The sequence below is a fragment of the Pongo abelii genome, chromosome 18 (genome assembly GCF_028885655.2).
Source record: "Pongo abelii isolate AG06213 chromosome 18, NHGRI_mPonAbe1-v2.0_pri, whole genome shotgun sequence".
Classification (NCBI taxonomy): Eukaryota; Metazoa; Chordata; class Mammalia; order Primates; family Hominidae; genus Pongo; species Pongo abelii.
The window spans coordinates 6,546,903-6,559,930 of NC_072003.2; the positions used below are offsets into that span (position 1 = coordinate 6,546,903).

The 13,028-nt window shown below is 41.2% G+C and overlaps 1 protein-coding gene and 1 pseudogene across 17 annotated transcripts in view; both read left to right on the plus strand.

The window, feature by feature from the left end:
• RBFOX1 (RNA binding fox-1 homolog 1) overlaps window positions 1-13,028 on the plus strand; it is a 2,503,848-nt gene that overhangs the window by 27,066 nt on the left and 2,463,754 nt on the right. The gene's annotated exons all lie outside the window — the stretch shown is intronic.
• Window positions 1,563-5,610, plus strand: LOC129050907 (small ribosomal subunit protein eS1-like; annotated as a pseudogene). The gene has a single exon (XR_008514807.2). The product of XR_008514807.2 is annotated as a small ribosomal subunit protein eS1-like (transcript).

Consider the following 13,028-nt stretch of genomic DNA (forward strand, 5'->3'; position numbering starts at 1 on the left):
CTGGGTTCAAGCAATGCTTGTGCCTCAGTCCCCTGAGCAGCTGGGACTACAGGTGCATACAACCATGCCTGGCTAATTTTTGTATTTTTAGTAGAGACAGGGTTTCACCATGTTGGCCAGGCTGGTCTCAAACTCCTGGCCTCAAGTGATCTGCCCACCTCAGCCTCCTAAAGTGTTCGGGTTACAGGTGTGAGCCACTGCACCTGGGCCCACACATAAGGTTTGAGTTGAGATAGGGAAACTCTGGCAAGATTGAGGAATTTGGCCACTGTCTCTGGGAAATATGCACAATTTCTGGAATCTTCTCTACTCCCAAAATTCTCACTTTCTATCTATCTCCTGTTTATTCCACAGACTTGTATGGAACCACAGTGTGTCTAGAACTTGCCAGGTGTGGAGGATAAAAAGATGACTGAGGTCAGGCATGGTGGTTCATGCCTGTAATCCCAGCACTTTGGGAGGCCAAGACAGGCAGATCACTTGAGGTCAGGAGTTTGAGCACAGCCTGGCCAACATGATGAAACGTATCTACTAAAAATACAAAAATTAGCCGGGCATGGTGGCACACATATGTAGTCCCAGCTACTTGGGAAGCTGAGGCAGGAGAATCGCTTGAACCCAGGAGGCAGATGTTGCAGTGAGCTGAGATCACACCGCTGCATTCCAGCCTGGGAGACAGAGCGAGATTCCATGTCAAAAAAAAAAGATGACTGAGATACAGACTCCATCAGAGTTGACTCTAACACAAATTAGGTAAGAGCCCAAGGTCTGGCTGGGCAAGCACCTTGATTGGCCTCATTCTGCAGCGTCTGCTAGAGTGAAGAACACTTTTTTCTTTACCCATGAAAATGTTTTGTGCTTCGTACCTACAAGTGCAATTTGTGTTAATTCTGCAAAATTTGCCATATAACTATGCCTGTATTCTTAGCATTTTTCTTTTGAGAGATTTTTCAGCACATCATCTTTGGAGTATGTGGAATTGGAAATTTACTTAGAGTCAACAACAAGTACAGGAAAGTCAGTTCTTAGTCAAGAGTTAGGATTTCAAAGACAGTGGATAAAATAAAAAATCTAGTACAGTCAAGATTATACGTGCAAATCCCCTCATCGTTCATAAAGTTTAGCAGTCAGTCTTACCGTGGCTCACCAGGTCCAATCCACACTTCTTCTGTCACGATCGGAGCAGAGGGTGATTTTTTTATGAGCAACTGATGAAGTCATTTAGAGGCCATTTGCAGTGGGAGCCATGTGTACTAGAGACCAATCAATGTGCCCTCATGGCAGCATTTCTGCCTCTCTCCCTCTTTGTTCTTGCCAAGTACCCATAGTTCATTTTCCATAGATTAAAAGAGCCCAAGTTGGGCCTATACCTAGGAGTACAATTGCTGGGTCATTTGGTAACTCTATGTAGAATTGTTTGGGAAGTTGTCAAAACTGTTTCTCACAGTGGCTACACCATTTTAATTCCCACCAGCAGTGTATGAAGGTTCTGGTTTCTCTGCATCCTCACCAACACTTGTTATTTTCTGTATTTTTTTTTTTTTTTTTGAGATGATGTCTTGCTCTGTCACCCAGGCTGGAGTGCAGTGGCACAATCTCGGCTCACTGCAACCTCTGCCTCCCAGATTCAAGTTACTCTCCTGCGTCAGCCTCCCGAGTAGCTGGGATTATAGGTACCTGCCTCCATGCCTGGCTAATTTTTGTATTTTTTTAGTAGAGACAGGATTTCACCATGTTGGCCAGGCTGGTCTCAAACTCCTGGCCTCAGGTGATCCACCCGCCTTGGTCTCCCAAAGTGCTGGGATTACAGGCATGAGCCACCGCACCAGGCCAATTTTCTGTATCTTCGATTCTAGCTATCCTTATGGGTATGACGTGGTATCTCATTGTGGTTTTGATTTCTGTTTCCCTGATGATGAATTTCATTGAGAATCTTTTCATGTGCTTATTGGCCACTTACATGTCTTCCTTGGAGATGTGCCATATTTTCATATTCAAAAATGAAAGTACAGGTCCACACAAAAACTTGTACGTGAATAATCACGGTAGCATCACTCCTACTAACCCAAAGAGGGAATTAATCCAAATGCCCATCACTAGATGAAGAGATACACCGAATGTAGTCTACCCACATGGTGGAATATTATTTGATCACAAAAAGGAGCAAAGTACATATGCTACAGCGTGGATGAACCTTCAAAACAGGTGAAAGATCACATTCTACATGATTTCATTCAGATGGAAATCTATAGAAATAGGAAGTTGATTAGTGGTTGCTCAGGGCTGGTAGGGGCATGGGAGGATAGGGGGTGTTAGCTAAAGGGTATGAGGTTTCTTTTTGAGGTCATGAAATGTTCTAAAATTGACTAGTAATGTTTGTGTATATCTCTGAATATATTAAAAACCATTGAAATGTAAAAAATGCAAGGAAAAACAGCCCAAGTTGCAATTTTATTCAACGCTTGATTGGCTTCAGAAATAGATTCCCGGCTGGGCATGGTGGCTCACACCTGAAATCCCAGTGCTTTGGGAGGCTGTGGTGGGAGGACTGCTTGAGGCCAAGAGTTCCAGGCCAGCCTTGGCAACATGGCAAGACCCTGTCTCTACAAAAAAAGAAAAAATAAATAGCAGCTGGGTGCAGTGGCTCACACCTGTAATCCCAGCACTTTGGGAGGCTGAGGCAGGCAGATCACCTGACATCAGGAGTTCAAGACCAGCCTGGCCAACATGGTGAAACCCCGTCTCTACCAAAAATATAAAATTTAGCCTTTTGGTACTCTGAGCAGCACCATGGCGGTTGTTAAGAACAAGTGCCTTGTGAAAGGTGGCAAAAAGGGAGTTAAGAAGAAAATAGTTGATCCATTTTCTAAGAAAGATCAGTATGATGTGTAAGCACCTGCTATGTTCAATATAAGAAATATTGGAAAGACTTGGTCACCAGGACCCAAGGAACCCAAATTGCATCTGACGGTCTCAAGGGTCTTGTGTTTGAAGTGAGTCTTGCTGATGTGCAGAATGATGAAGCTGCATTTAGAAAATTCAAGCTGATTACTGAAGATGTTCAGGGCAAAAACTGCCTGACTGACTTCTATGGCATGGGTCTTACCTGTGACAAAATATGTTCCATGGTTGAAAAATGTTCAACAATGATTGAAGCTCATGTTGATGTCAAGACTACTGATGGTTACTTCTTTCATCTGTTTTGTGTTGGTTTTACTAGAAAACACAACAATCAGATACTGAAGACCTCTTATCCTCAGCACCAACAGTCCACCAAATCCAGAAGAAGATGATGGAAATCATGACCTGAGAGGTGCAGACAAACGACTTGAAAGAAGTGGTTAATAAATTGATTCCAGACAACATTGGAAAAGATGTAGAAAAGGCTTGACAATTTATCCTCTCCATGATGTCTTCATTAGAAAAGTAAAAATGCTGGAGAACCCTGGGTTTGAAAGGCATGGAGCTTACTGGTGAAGGCAGTAGTTCTGGAAAACCCACTAGGGACGAGACACATGCTAAAGTTGAATGAGCTGATGGATATGAACCACCAGTCCAAGAATCTGTTTAAAGTTTAGACTTATAATAGTGGCAAATAAAAAGTCCTATATGTGAAAAACAAACAAGAAACAACAATGAAAAAAGCAAAATTAGCCTGGTGTGGTGGTGCATGCCTGTAATCCTAGCTACTCAGGAGGTTGAGGCATGAGAATCACTTGAACCCGGGAGACAGAGGTTGCAGTGAGCCAAGATTGCACCATTGCACTCCAGCCTGGGCAACAGAGTGAGACTCTCTCCAAAAAGAAAAAAGAAAAAAAAAGTATCCAGGCTTGGTGGCATGTGCCTGTAGTCTCAGCTACTCTGAAGGCTGAGGTGGGAGGATGGCTTGAGGCCAGGAGTAATTTGAGGCTGCGGTGATCTATGATTGTGACACTGCACTCCAGCCTGGACTGCAGAGGAAGACCCTGTCTCTTATGCATACATACATACACATACACATACATACATACTCAGGCTCTACCTCTGGTGATTCTGATTCAGTAGGGATGGATATCCCCTAGGGATCCTGCTGTTCAGCCTGGTCTGGGATCCATTTTTCACTGGGAACTGAGACACTGGCTGTGAGCCTTTCTCTCCTGAGATGTAGAGGTCATGGCAATGCAGGTTCAAGCTTAAGGAGACCTGACTGTGCATTAGGTATTGTGCTGAACATCATCTCTTACTCTCAAATCAACATCCTTAGAAGGTCGATGATGTGTCCGTGCTCTACAGATGAGGAACTGAGCTTTCAGAGGAGTTTAGCTTGTTCAAAACTTATTCTTCCTGTTGGAAACTTTGTACCCTTTGACCAGTGTCTCCTATCCCCTACCTTTCCTCCACCCCAGCCCCTGATAACCACTGTCCTACTCTCTATTTCTGTGAGTTCAACTTCTTTAGATTCCACGTATAAGTAAAATCATGCAGTATTTGTCTTTCTGTGCCTGGCTTATTTCACTTAACACAATGTCTTTCAAGTTCATCTATGTTGTTGAAAATGACAGGATTTCTTTCTTTTTTAAGGGTTAATAGTATTCCGTTGTGTGTATATAGTACATTTTCTTTATCCTTTCATCCACTGATGGACACTTAGGTTGATTCTATATCTTGGGTATTGTGAATAGTGCTGCAGTGAACATAGGAATGTAGAGATCCCTTCAACATATTGACTTCAATTTTTTCTTGGTCTGTACCCAGAAGTTGGGTTGCTGGATTATATGCTTTGAAATCTATAGCACAGCAGCGTGGCTATAGTCAATAATAATGTATCTTTCAAGATAACTAAGTGGGTACATTTCAAATGTCTCATCATAAAAATTGTCAGTAAATTCGGGGATGGACATGTTAATTAGTTTGATCTAATCATTCCACATTGTATGCACATATCAAAACATCACATAAATGTGTACAATTATGATTTGTCAATTAAAATAACGTTAGTTAAAAAAATAAGTAACTTGTTCAAAGCCCCAGTTGGGATTGATGGAGCTGGGACATGCACCAAGGCTGTTGCTCTCAGGCCCACAGAGTCCTTGGTCCACGAATGTTGAAGCCCTACCTGAGATTTCTACTGAGATCAGTGTAGGGATTCAATGTCTCAGAATCATCCCATCCTCCAGGGCCCACAAGTTCATGACTGTTGCCTCTACTGCGACACTACTGACCTGAAATGTGGCCCCTGCTTTCATTTCCGGGAGCATACAACACTTACACCAAGCATTGATGGGTTTTGTTGACTTCATTTGAGATGTGGGGCCGTGGAAAGTGTCCCATGATTCTTGCTTGGTGTTGGCCAACTCATTGACTTCTCTCCTTTGACTTCACCCTTCCCTTTTCTACTCACCTCCTCTGTCATGGATTGCTCTGGGAATTCTGAGCCCTGGTTCCTTTACTTTGCAGATAACCTTCACTCTTCTCTGCATCGAATCCCAAAAGTATGTAGTTGAGCTGACTGCAAGGTGCTTAACATGCAAGAGACTCCACAAATGGGATTCGGCCTCTGGAAAGTGGTGGTAGTTCCAGATTTATGTGGATGTTACTTTGTTTTTCCCTATAAAATCTATTATTTAAACTCAAACTCTTTGCTCCTGGATGCAGTCCTTTGCTGGTGGCAGTGGGCTGGGTACTGCCACTGGGGAGAAATGCTGCCCACTTAGAGAAAGAGAAACTGGTTCTCTTTAAGAGGCAGAGGGAGGTTTCCAGTGCCGGCTTGTTTGGAGGCAAAATGGCTGTTGTATTAAAATTGCCCAAACTTGGGCTTGTGCCTTGTGTGTTTAGAGCTCAAAGCCATGATTGCTTTCATTTTTTTTTTTTTTGGTGATCGGTTTTCCATCCTTTTGCTTGGCAGGTTTCTGCTAATAGCTTCAACCTCAAGAGTTCCATTATACAGACACTAATAGCACCTACTATGTGTCAGTCTGTAGTGCTTACTATGTGCCAGGCATTGGAGATAATATAATGATGAACAAGATAAACATGGCACTTGGAAAAGAGAGTCTAGTTCCCACTCTCAGCCCACCCCAAAGAGAGGCCAGAATTGGGCTTCCAAAGATCTCAGATGCCCTTGCATCATCTCCCTGAAGAGGGCGGGTGAAGCTTTGGTGGCTGAAGAGAATTTGGCTGGACAATCCCCAAGGTTTGGAACGATGGGAAGGAGCTGCCATCTGTGTTTAAGGTGAGAAGTGGGGAAGTGGCTGGATATCAGAGGAAGCCAAGATTAAGAGAAGGTTTTTGTGAGTTCCTATGCATAGTGGAGACCTGTTATAGTGAGGGTCCCTGGGGCTGAGCCTGTGGGTCAGTGGAATGATGCTGTGAGGAGGGTCTTGTTATAGCAGATGGCCCAAAAAAGGCTGATGGATCATGAGCAGCTGGAAGAATGGAGAGTTGGGGAGATGTAGTTCCTACCTGGCTTTCCAAAAGTGTGTAAGCCCAAAATTCTTACATAAGCCCATGGAGAAGGGAAAGGAATGCTGGTAATGACAAGATTGAATTCTCCACCTGCCAGGCATCCAGGGACTGAGAGCAGATTTAACTGAAGTTACAGAAATAGGAATGTGACATTTCCTACATCCGGGTGTGTTGGAGCAAAATGTATTCCCTCTCAGGTTTGTGGAGAAGGAGAATGCTAACAGACAAGACTCCAGGTTTTCTCTCTTAAACCTGGTGCCTAGAAATGCATTTTCTACTGGATGCAGACAGAAGCTCCGTATAGACATATCCATCGCTGCATCTCTCATGCCTTGTGTTCTTCCTAATTTTCCCTTTTTAACCCACAGAGGAAGAAAGTTCCAGCATCACTTCTGGCCTCTCAAGAGTGAGTTAGGTGGTCAGGTGGGGTTGCTCATGCCTGTAATCTCAGCCCTTTGGGAGGTCGAGGTGGGCAGATCACTTGAGGCCAGGAATTCGAGACCAGCTTGGCCAACATGGTGAAACCGTGTCTCTACTAATAATAAAAAATTAGCCAGGCGTGGTCGTGGGTGCCTGTAGTCCCAGCTACTCGGGAGGCTGAGGCGTGAGATTCGCTTGAACCCAGGGGGCGGAGGTTGCAGTGAGCCAAGATTGCACCACTGCACCCTAGCCTGCATGATAGAGTGAGACTCGGTCTCAAAACAAAACAAAACAAAAACAAAAAAGAGTGAGTTAGGATGAAAGCTTCCAAGTCTCTCTGCCCCTTTCATACATCTCCTCTCTGGTGCGCGGAGGAGTTGACTTTATTGGCAAGACTGAGGAAATGCTGACTGTATTTCTGCCATGTTCACTTATTAGTGGATGGATTATTTTGCCTAGACTATGGCCACAGGAGCCACATCTCAGTCCCTTGCATAGGCACCAGGCTTTTTTAGGGCAAGCAGGACAGGTAAGATCTGCCTCTGGCAGAGCCAGCTAGGTCTCCTTACCCTCTACTTCCCTTTCTGCCTGTGACTGAATGGGCATGTCAGGGTCTAGTAGGGGATCCACGAGGAGGAAGCCTCATTAACTTCTATTCTGCAGCAATTGATGGCCACCCAACTTGAACAGTGGGGGCTTATCACCTCATGTACTAAGACCGGAGATAGCTGACGCCAAGGTTGGCTAAATTAGTAGCTTGAGATGTTAGGTTTTTCATTTGAGGTTTCTATGCTGCTCTTGCCTTCTGCTGTTGGTCACAGAGGCTGCCACAACCCACATGTCAAGTCCTCATGTGACAATATCCAGAGACAGCAAGGAAGAGGTACAGTGTATTCCTGCATATTTCTTAAAAAAATTTTTTTTGATAGAGAATAATTGTACACATTTATGGGGTCCATGTGAGATTCTAGTACATGCATGCAATGAGTAATGATCAAATCAGGGTCTTTAGGATATTAATCACCTCAAACATTGATCATTTCTTTGTGTTGGGACTATTTCAAATCTTATTGCTATTTAGAAATATACAATAAATTCATTTATCGGGATACAAAATCTATGTACACAAATCAGTAGCAGTGTTATACACCAACAGCAACCAGGCTGAGAATCAAATCAAACCCTTTTATAATAGCTGTAATAATAAAATACTTAGGAATATACCTAACCAAGGAGGTGAAAGACCCCTGCAAGGAAAACTACAAAACACTGCTGAAAGAAATCGTAGATGACACAAACAAATGGAAACACATTCCATGCTCATGGATGGGTAGACTAACTATTGTGAAAATGATCATACTGCCAAAAGCAGTCTACAAATTCAGTGCAATTCCTATCAAAATACCGTCATCATTCTTTATAGAACTAGAAAAAACAATGCCAAAATTCATTTGAAACTATAAAAGAGTCTGCATAGCCAAAGCAAAACTAAGCAGAAAGAACCAATCTAGAGGCATCACATTACCCAACTTCAAACTATATTACAGGCTATAGTCACCAAAACAGCATGGTGCTGGTATAAAAATAGGCACATGACCAATGGAACAGAGTAGAGAACCTAGAAATAAAGCCAAATACTTAAGAGCCAACTGATCTTCGACAAAGTAAACAAAAACAAAGTAAGGGAAGTACACCCTATACAACAAATAGTGCTGGGATAATTGGCAAGCCACATGTAAAAGAATAAAACTGGATCCTCATCTCTCACCTTATACAAAAATCAACACAAGATGGATCAAAGACTTAAATCTAAGGTCTGAAACCATAAAAATTCCAGAAGATAACATTGGAAAATGCTTCTACACATTGGCTTAGGCAAACAGTTTATAACCAAGAACCCAAAAGCAAATGCAACAAACACAAAGGTAAATAGATGGGACTTAATTAAACTAAAAGCCTCCTGCACAGCAAAGGAAATAATCAGCAGAGTAAACAGATCACCCAGAGAGTGGGAGAAAATTTTCACAAACTGCAACTGACAAAGGACTAATGTCCAGAATCTACAGGGATCTCTAATCAGCAAGAAAAAGATAATCCCATCAAAAAGTGTGCCAAGGACATGAATAGACAGTTCTCAAAAGAAGATATACAAATGGCCAACAAACATGAAAAAATGCTCAACATCACTAATTATCAGGGAAATGCAAATCAAAACCACAATGCAATACCATGTGTAAAATAAACAAAAAGAGGGCTGGGCGCGGTGGCTCACGCCTGTAATCCCAGCACTTTGGGAGGCCAAGGCGGGCGGATCACAAGGTCAGGAGTTTGAGACCAGCCTGACTAACATGGTGAAACCCCATCTCTACTGAAAATACAAAAATTAGCTGGGATGGTGGTGGTTGCCTGTAATCCCAGCTACTCAGGAGGCTGAGGCAGGAGAATTGCTTGAACCCGGGAGGCGAGGTTGCAGTGAACTGATATACTCCAGCCTGGGCGACAGAGCAAGACTCCACCTCCAAACAACAACAACAACAACAACAGCAAAAATTGATGTTGGCATGGACGTGGTGAAAGAGAACACTTTTACACTGATGGTGGGAATGTAAGCTAGTACCACCACTATGGAAAGCAGTATGGAGATTCCTTAAAGAACTAAAAGTAGATCTACCATTTGATCCAGCAATCCCACTGCTAGGTATCTACCCAGAGAAAAGGAAGTCATTATATGAAAAGACACTTTTGCACACGTTTGCAGCAGCAAAATTCACAGTTGCAAAACTATAGAACCAGCCCAAATGCGCATCAATCAGTGGATAAAGAAAATGTGTTATATATATATACCATAGAATACTGCTTAGCCTTAAGAAGGAATGAAATAATGGCATTCATAGCAACCTGGATGGAGTTGGAGACCATTATTCTAAATGAAGTAACTCAGGAATGGAAAACCAAACATCGCATGTGTGCTCACTCATAAGTGGGACCCAAGCTATGATGATGCAAAGGGACAAGAATGAAACAGTGGACTTTGGGGGCTCAGGGGGAGTGGGAGGGGGTGAGGGATAAAAGACTGTATACATTGGGCAAACTGCTCTGCTGATGGGTGTGCCACAATTTCAGAGATCACCACTGAAGAACTTATCCATGTAACAAAATACCACCTGTTCCCTAAAAACTATTGAAATAAAAAAAAGAAATATACAGTAAATTGTTATAGTCACTTTCTATGATATTAAACACTAGATCTTATTCCTTCTATTATATATTTTTATACCCATTAATCAACCTCTTTTCAAACCCCTCCTCTTCCCAGCTTCTGGTAACTATCATTGTACTCTTTATCTCCATGATATCAATTTTATATAGCTCCAGGGCACACAAGTCCATAAATGTGGTCTCTATCCCTGACCCTACTGACCTGAAACATGGCCCCCGCTTTGATTTCCAGGAGCATAAGCCGCTTATATAAGTGAGAACATGCAATAGTTTTCTTTCTGTGCATGGCCTAGTTCACCTGACATTATGACCTTTAGTTCCATCCATTTAGCTGAAAATGACAGGATTTCATTCTTTTTTATGTCTGAATACTATTCTTTTGTGCATATATTCCCATTTTCTTTATCCATTCATCCACTGATTGACACTTAGATTGATTCCATATCTTGGCTATTGTAAATAGTGCTGCAGTAAATATGGGGGTACAGGTATCCCGTTGATACACTGATATCCTTTTTTTTTTTGGATATATACCCAGGAGTGGGATTGCTGGATCATATGGTAGATCTGTTCTTAGTTTTTTGAGAAATCTCTGTGCTTTTTAAAATAATGGCTGTACTAATTTACATTCCCACCAACAATATACAGTAATTTTCTTTTCTTCAGATACTTGCCAGCATTTGTTGTGCTTTGTCTTTTTAATAATAGCCATTCTAACAAGTGTGAGATGATATCTCACTGTGGTTTTGATTTGCATTTCCATGATGATTAGTGATGTTGAATATTTTTTCATAAACTTGGTGATTTGTATATCTTCTTTTGAGAAATGTCTGTTTATCTTTTGATAGTTTCTTTTCTTTGTAGAAGCTCTTTCATTTAATTAGTTCCCATTTGTCAATTTTTGCTTTTGTTGCAATTGCCTTTGGCATCTTCACCATGAACTCTTTGCCCATCACTGTGTACTGGGTGGTATTGCCTAGGTTGTCTTCCAGCGTTTTTATAGTTATGGGTATAACATTTAAGTCTTTAAGCCATCTTAAGTTAATTTTTGTATATGGTGTAAGGGAGGGATGTTGTCTTTTCACTCTGTTGATTGTTTTCTTTGATATGCAGAAGGTATTTAGTTTAATATAATCCCATTTGTGTTTTTGTTGCTTGTACTTTTTAAGTGTTAGCCATACAATCTTTGTTCTCAAGAGTTTCTCCTGTGTTTACTTCTAGTAGTTTTATAGTTGTGGCTGTTACGTTTAAGTCTTTAATCGATTTTGCGTTTATCTTTGTAAGTGATGAGAGATAAGGGTCTAGTTTTATTCTTCTGTGTTTGGATATCTAGTTTTCCTGGCACCATTTAATGAAGAGGGTGTCCTTTATTCAATGTATGTTCTTGACACCTTTCTTGACAATCAGTTAGCTGTAAATATGTGGATTCATTTCTGGGTTCTTTGGTCTGTTTCCTTTGTTTTTGTGTCTGTTTTAATATCAATACACACTGTTTTTGTTACTATAGCTTTGCAGTATATTTTTAAATCAGGTAGTGTGAGGCTTCTATCTTCGTTCTTTTTCCTCAGTATTGCTTTGGCTATTTGGGATCTTCTGTGGTTCCATATGAATTTCAGGGATTTTTTTTCCTGTTTCTGTGAAGAATATAATTGATAGGGATTATATTGGATCTCTAGATTGCTTCGGGTAGTATGGTCATTTTAACAATATTAGTTATTCCAACCCATGAGCATGAGATGCTTTTCTATTTGTTTGTGTTTTTCCTTCTCAATTTATTTTATCAGTGTTTTGTGGTTTTCATTGTAGAGGTTTTTTCTCTCCCCCCCCATCCTTGGTTAAGTTTATTCCTAGGTATTTTATTTTTGTAGCTATTATAAATAGAATGTCTTCCTTGATTTCTTTTCTAGCTAGTTTCTTACTGGTATATGGAAACATTACTGATTTTTGTATGTTGATTTTGTGTCCTGAAGCTTTACTGAATTATACATCCATTATTTAAAATTATTTTTTATTTTTTATTTTTTATTTTTTGAGATAGAGTCTCACTCTGTTACCCAGGCTGAAGTGCAGTGGTGCAATCTTGGCTCACTGCAACCTCCGCCTCTCAGGTTCAAGCGATTCTTCTGCTTCAGCCTCCCAAGTAGCTGGGATTACAGGCACCTACCACCATGCCTGGCTAATTGTTGTATTTTTAGTGGAGACAGAGTTTCACCATGTTGACCAGGCTGGTCTCAAACTCCCAACCTCAGGTTACCCACCCACCTTGGCCTCCCAAAGTGCTGGGATTACAGGCATGAGCCACCACGCCTAGCCTAATTTATCCGTTTTAAGAGTTTTTTTGGTGGAGTCTTTTTTTTTTTTTTTTTTTTTTGTCTTTCTGTGCCTGGTTTATTTAACTTAACGTAATGTCTTTCAGGTTCACTATGTGTCACAAATGACGAGGTTTTCTTTTTTAAAAAAAGGTTGAATCCTATTCCATTGTTTACAAGTATAAGATTATGTCATCTGCAAAGTGAGACAATTTGACTTCCTCTTGTCCAGTTTGGATGCCTTTTATTTCTTTATCTTGTCTGATCACTCTGGCTTGGATGTCCCATACTGTGTTGAATAAGAGTGGTGAAAATGGGCATCCTTGTCTTGTTCCAGTTCTTAGAGGAAAGGCTTTTCAATTTTTCCCAGTGAGTATGATGTTAGCTGTAGATTTGTGATATATGCCTTTTCTTATGTTGAAGTGTTCCTTCTATGCCTAATTTGTTGAGAGTTTTCATCATGAAGGAATGGTAAGTTTTACTGAGTGATTTTTCTGCATCTGCTAAAATGATCAGATAGTTTTTGCCTTACATCTTGTTGATGTGATGTATCACATGTATTGATTTGTGTATGTTGAGCCATCTTTGCATTGCTGGGATAAATCCCACTTGATCATGGTATATTATCTTTTTCAT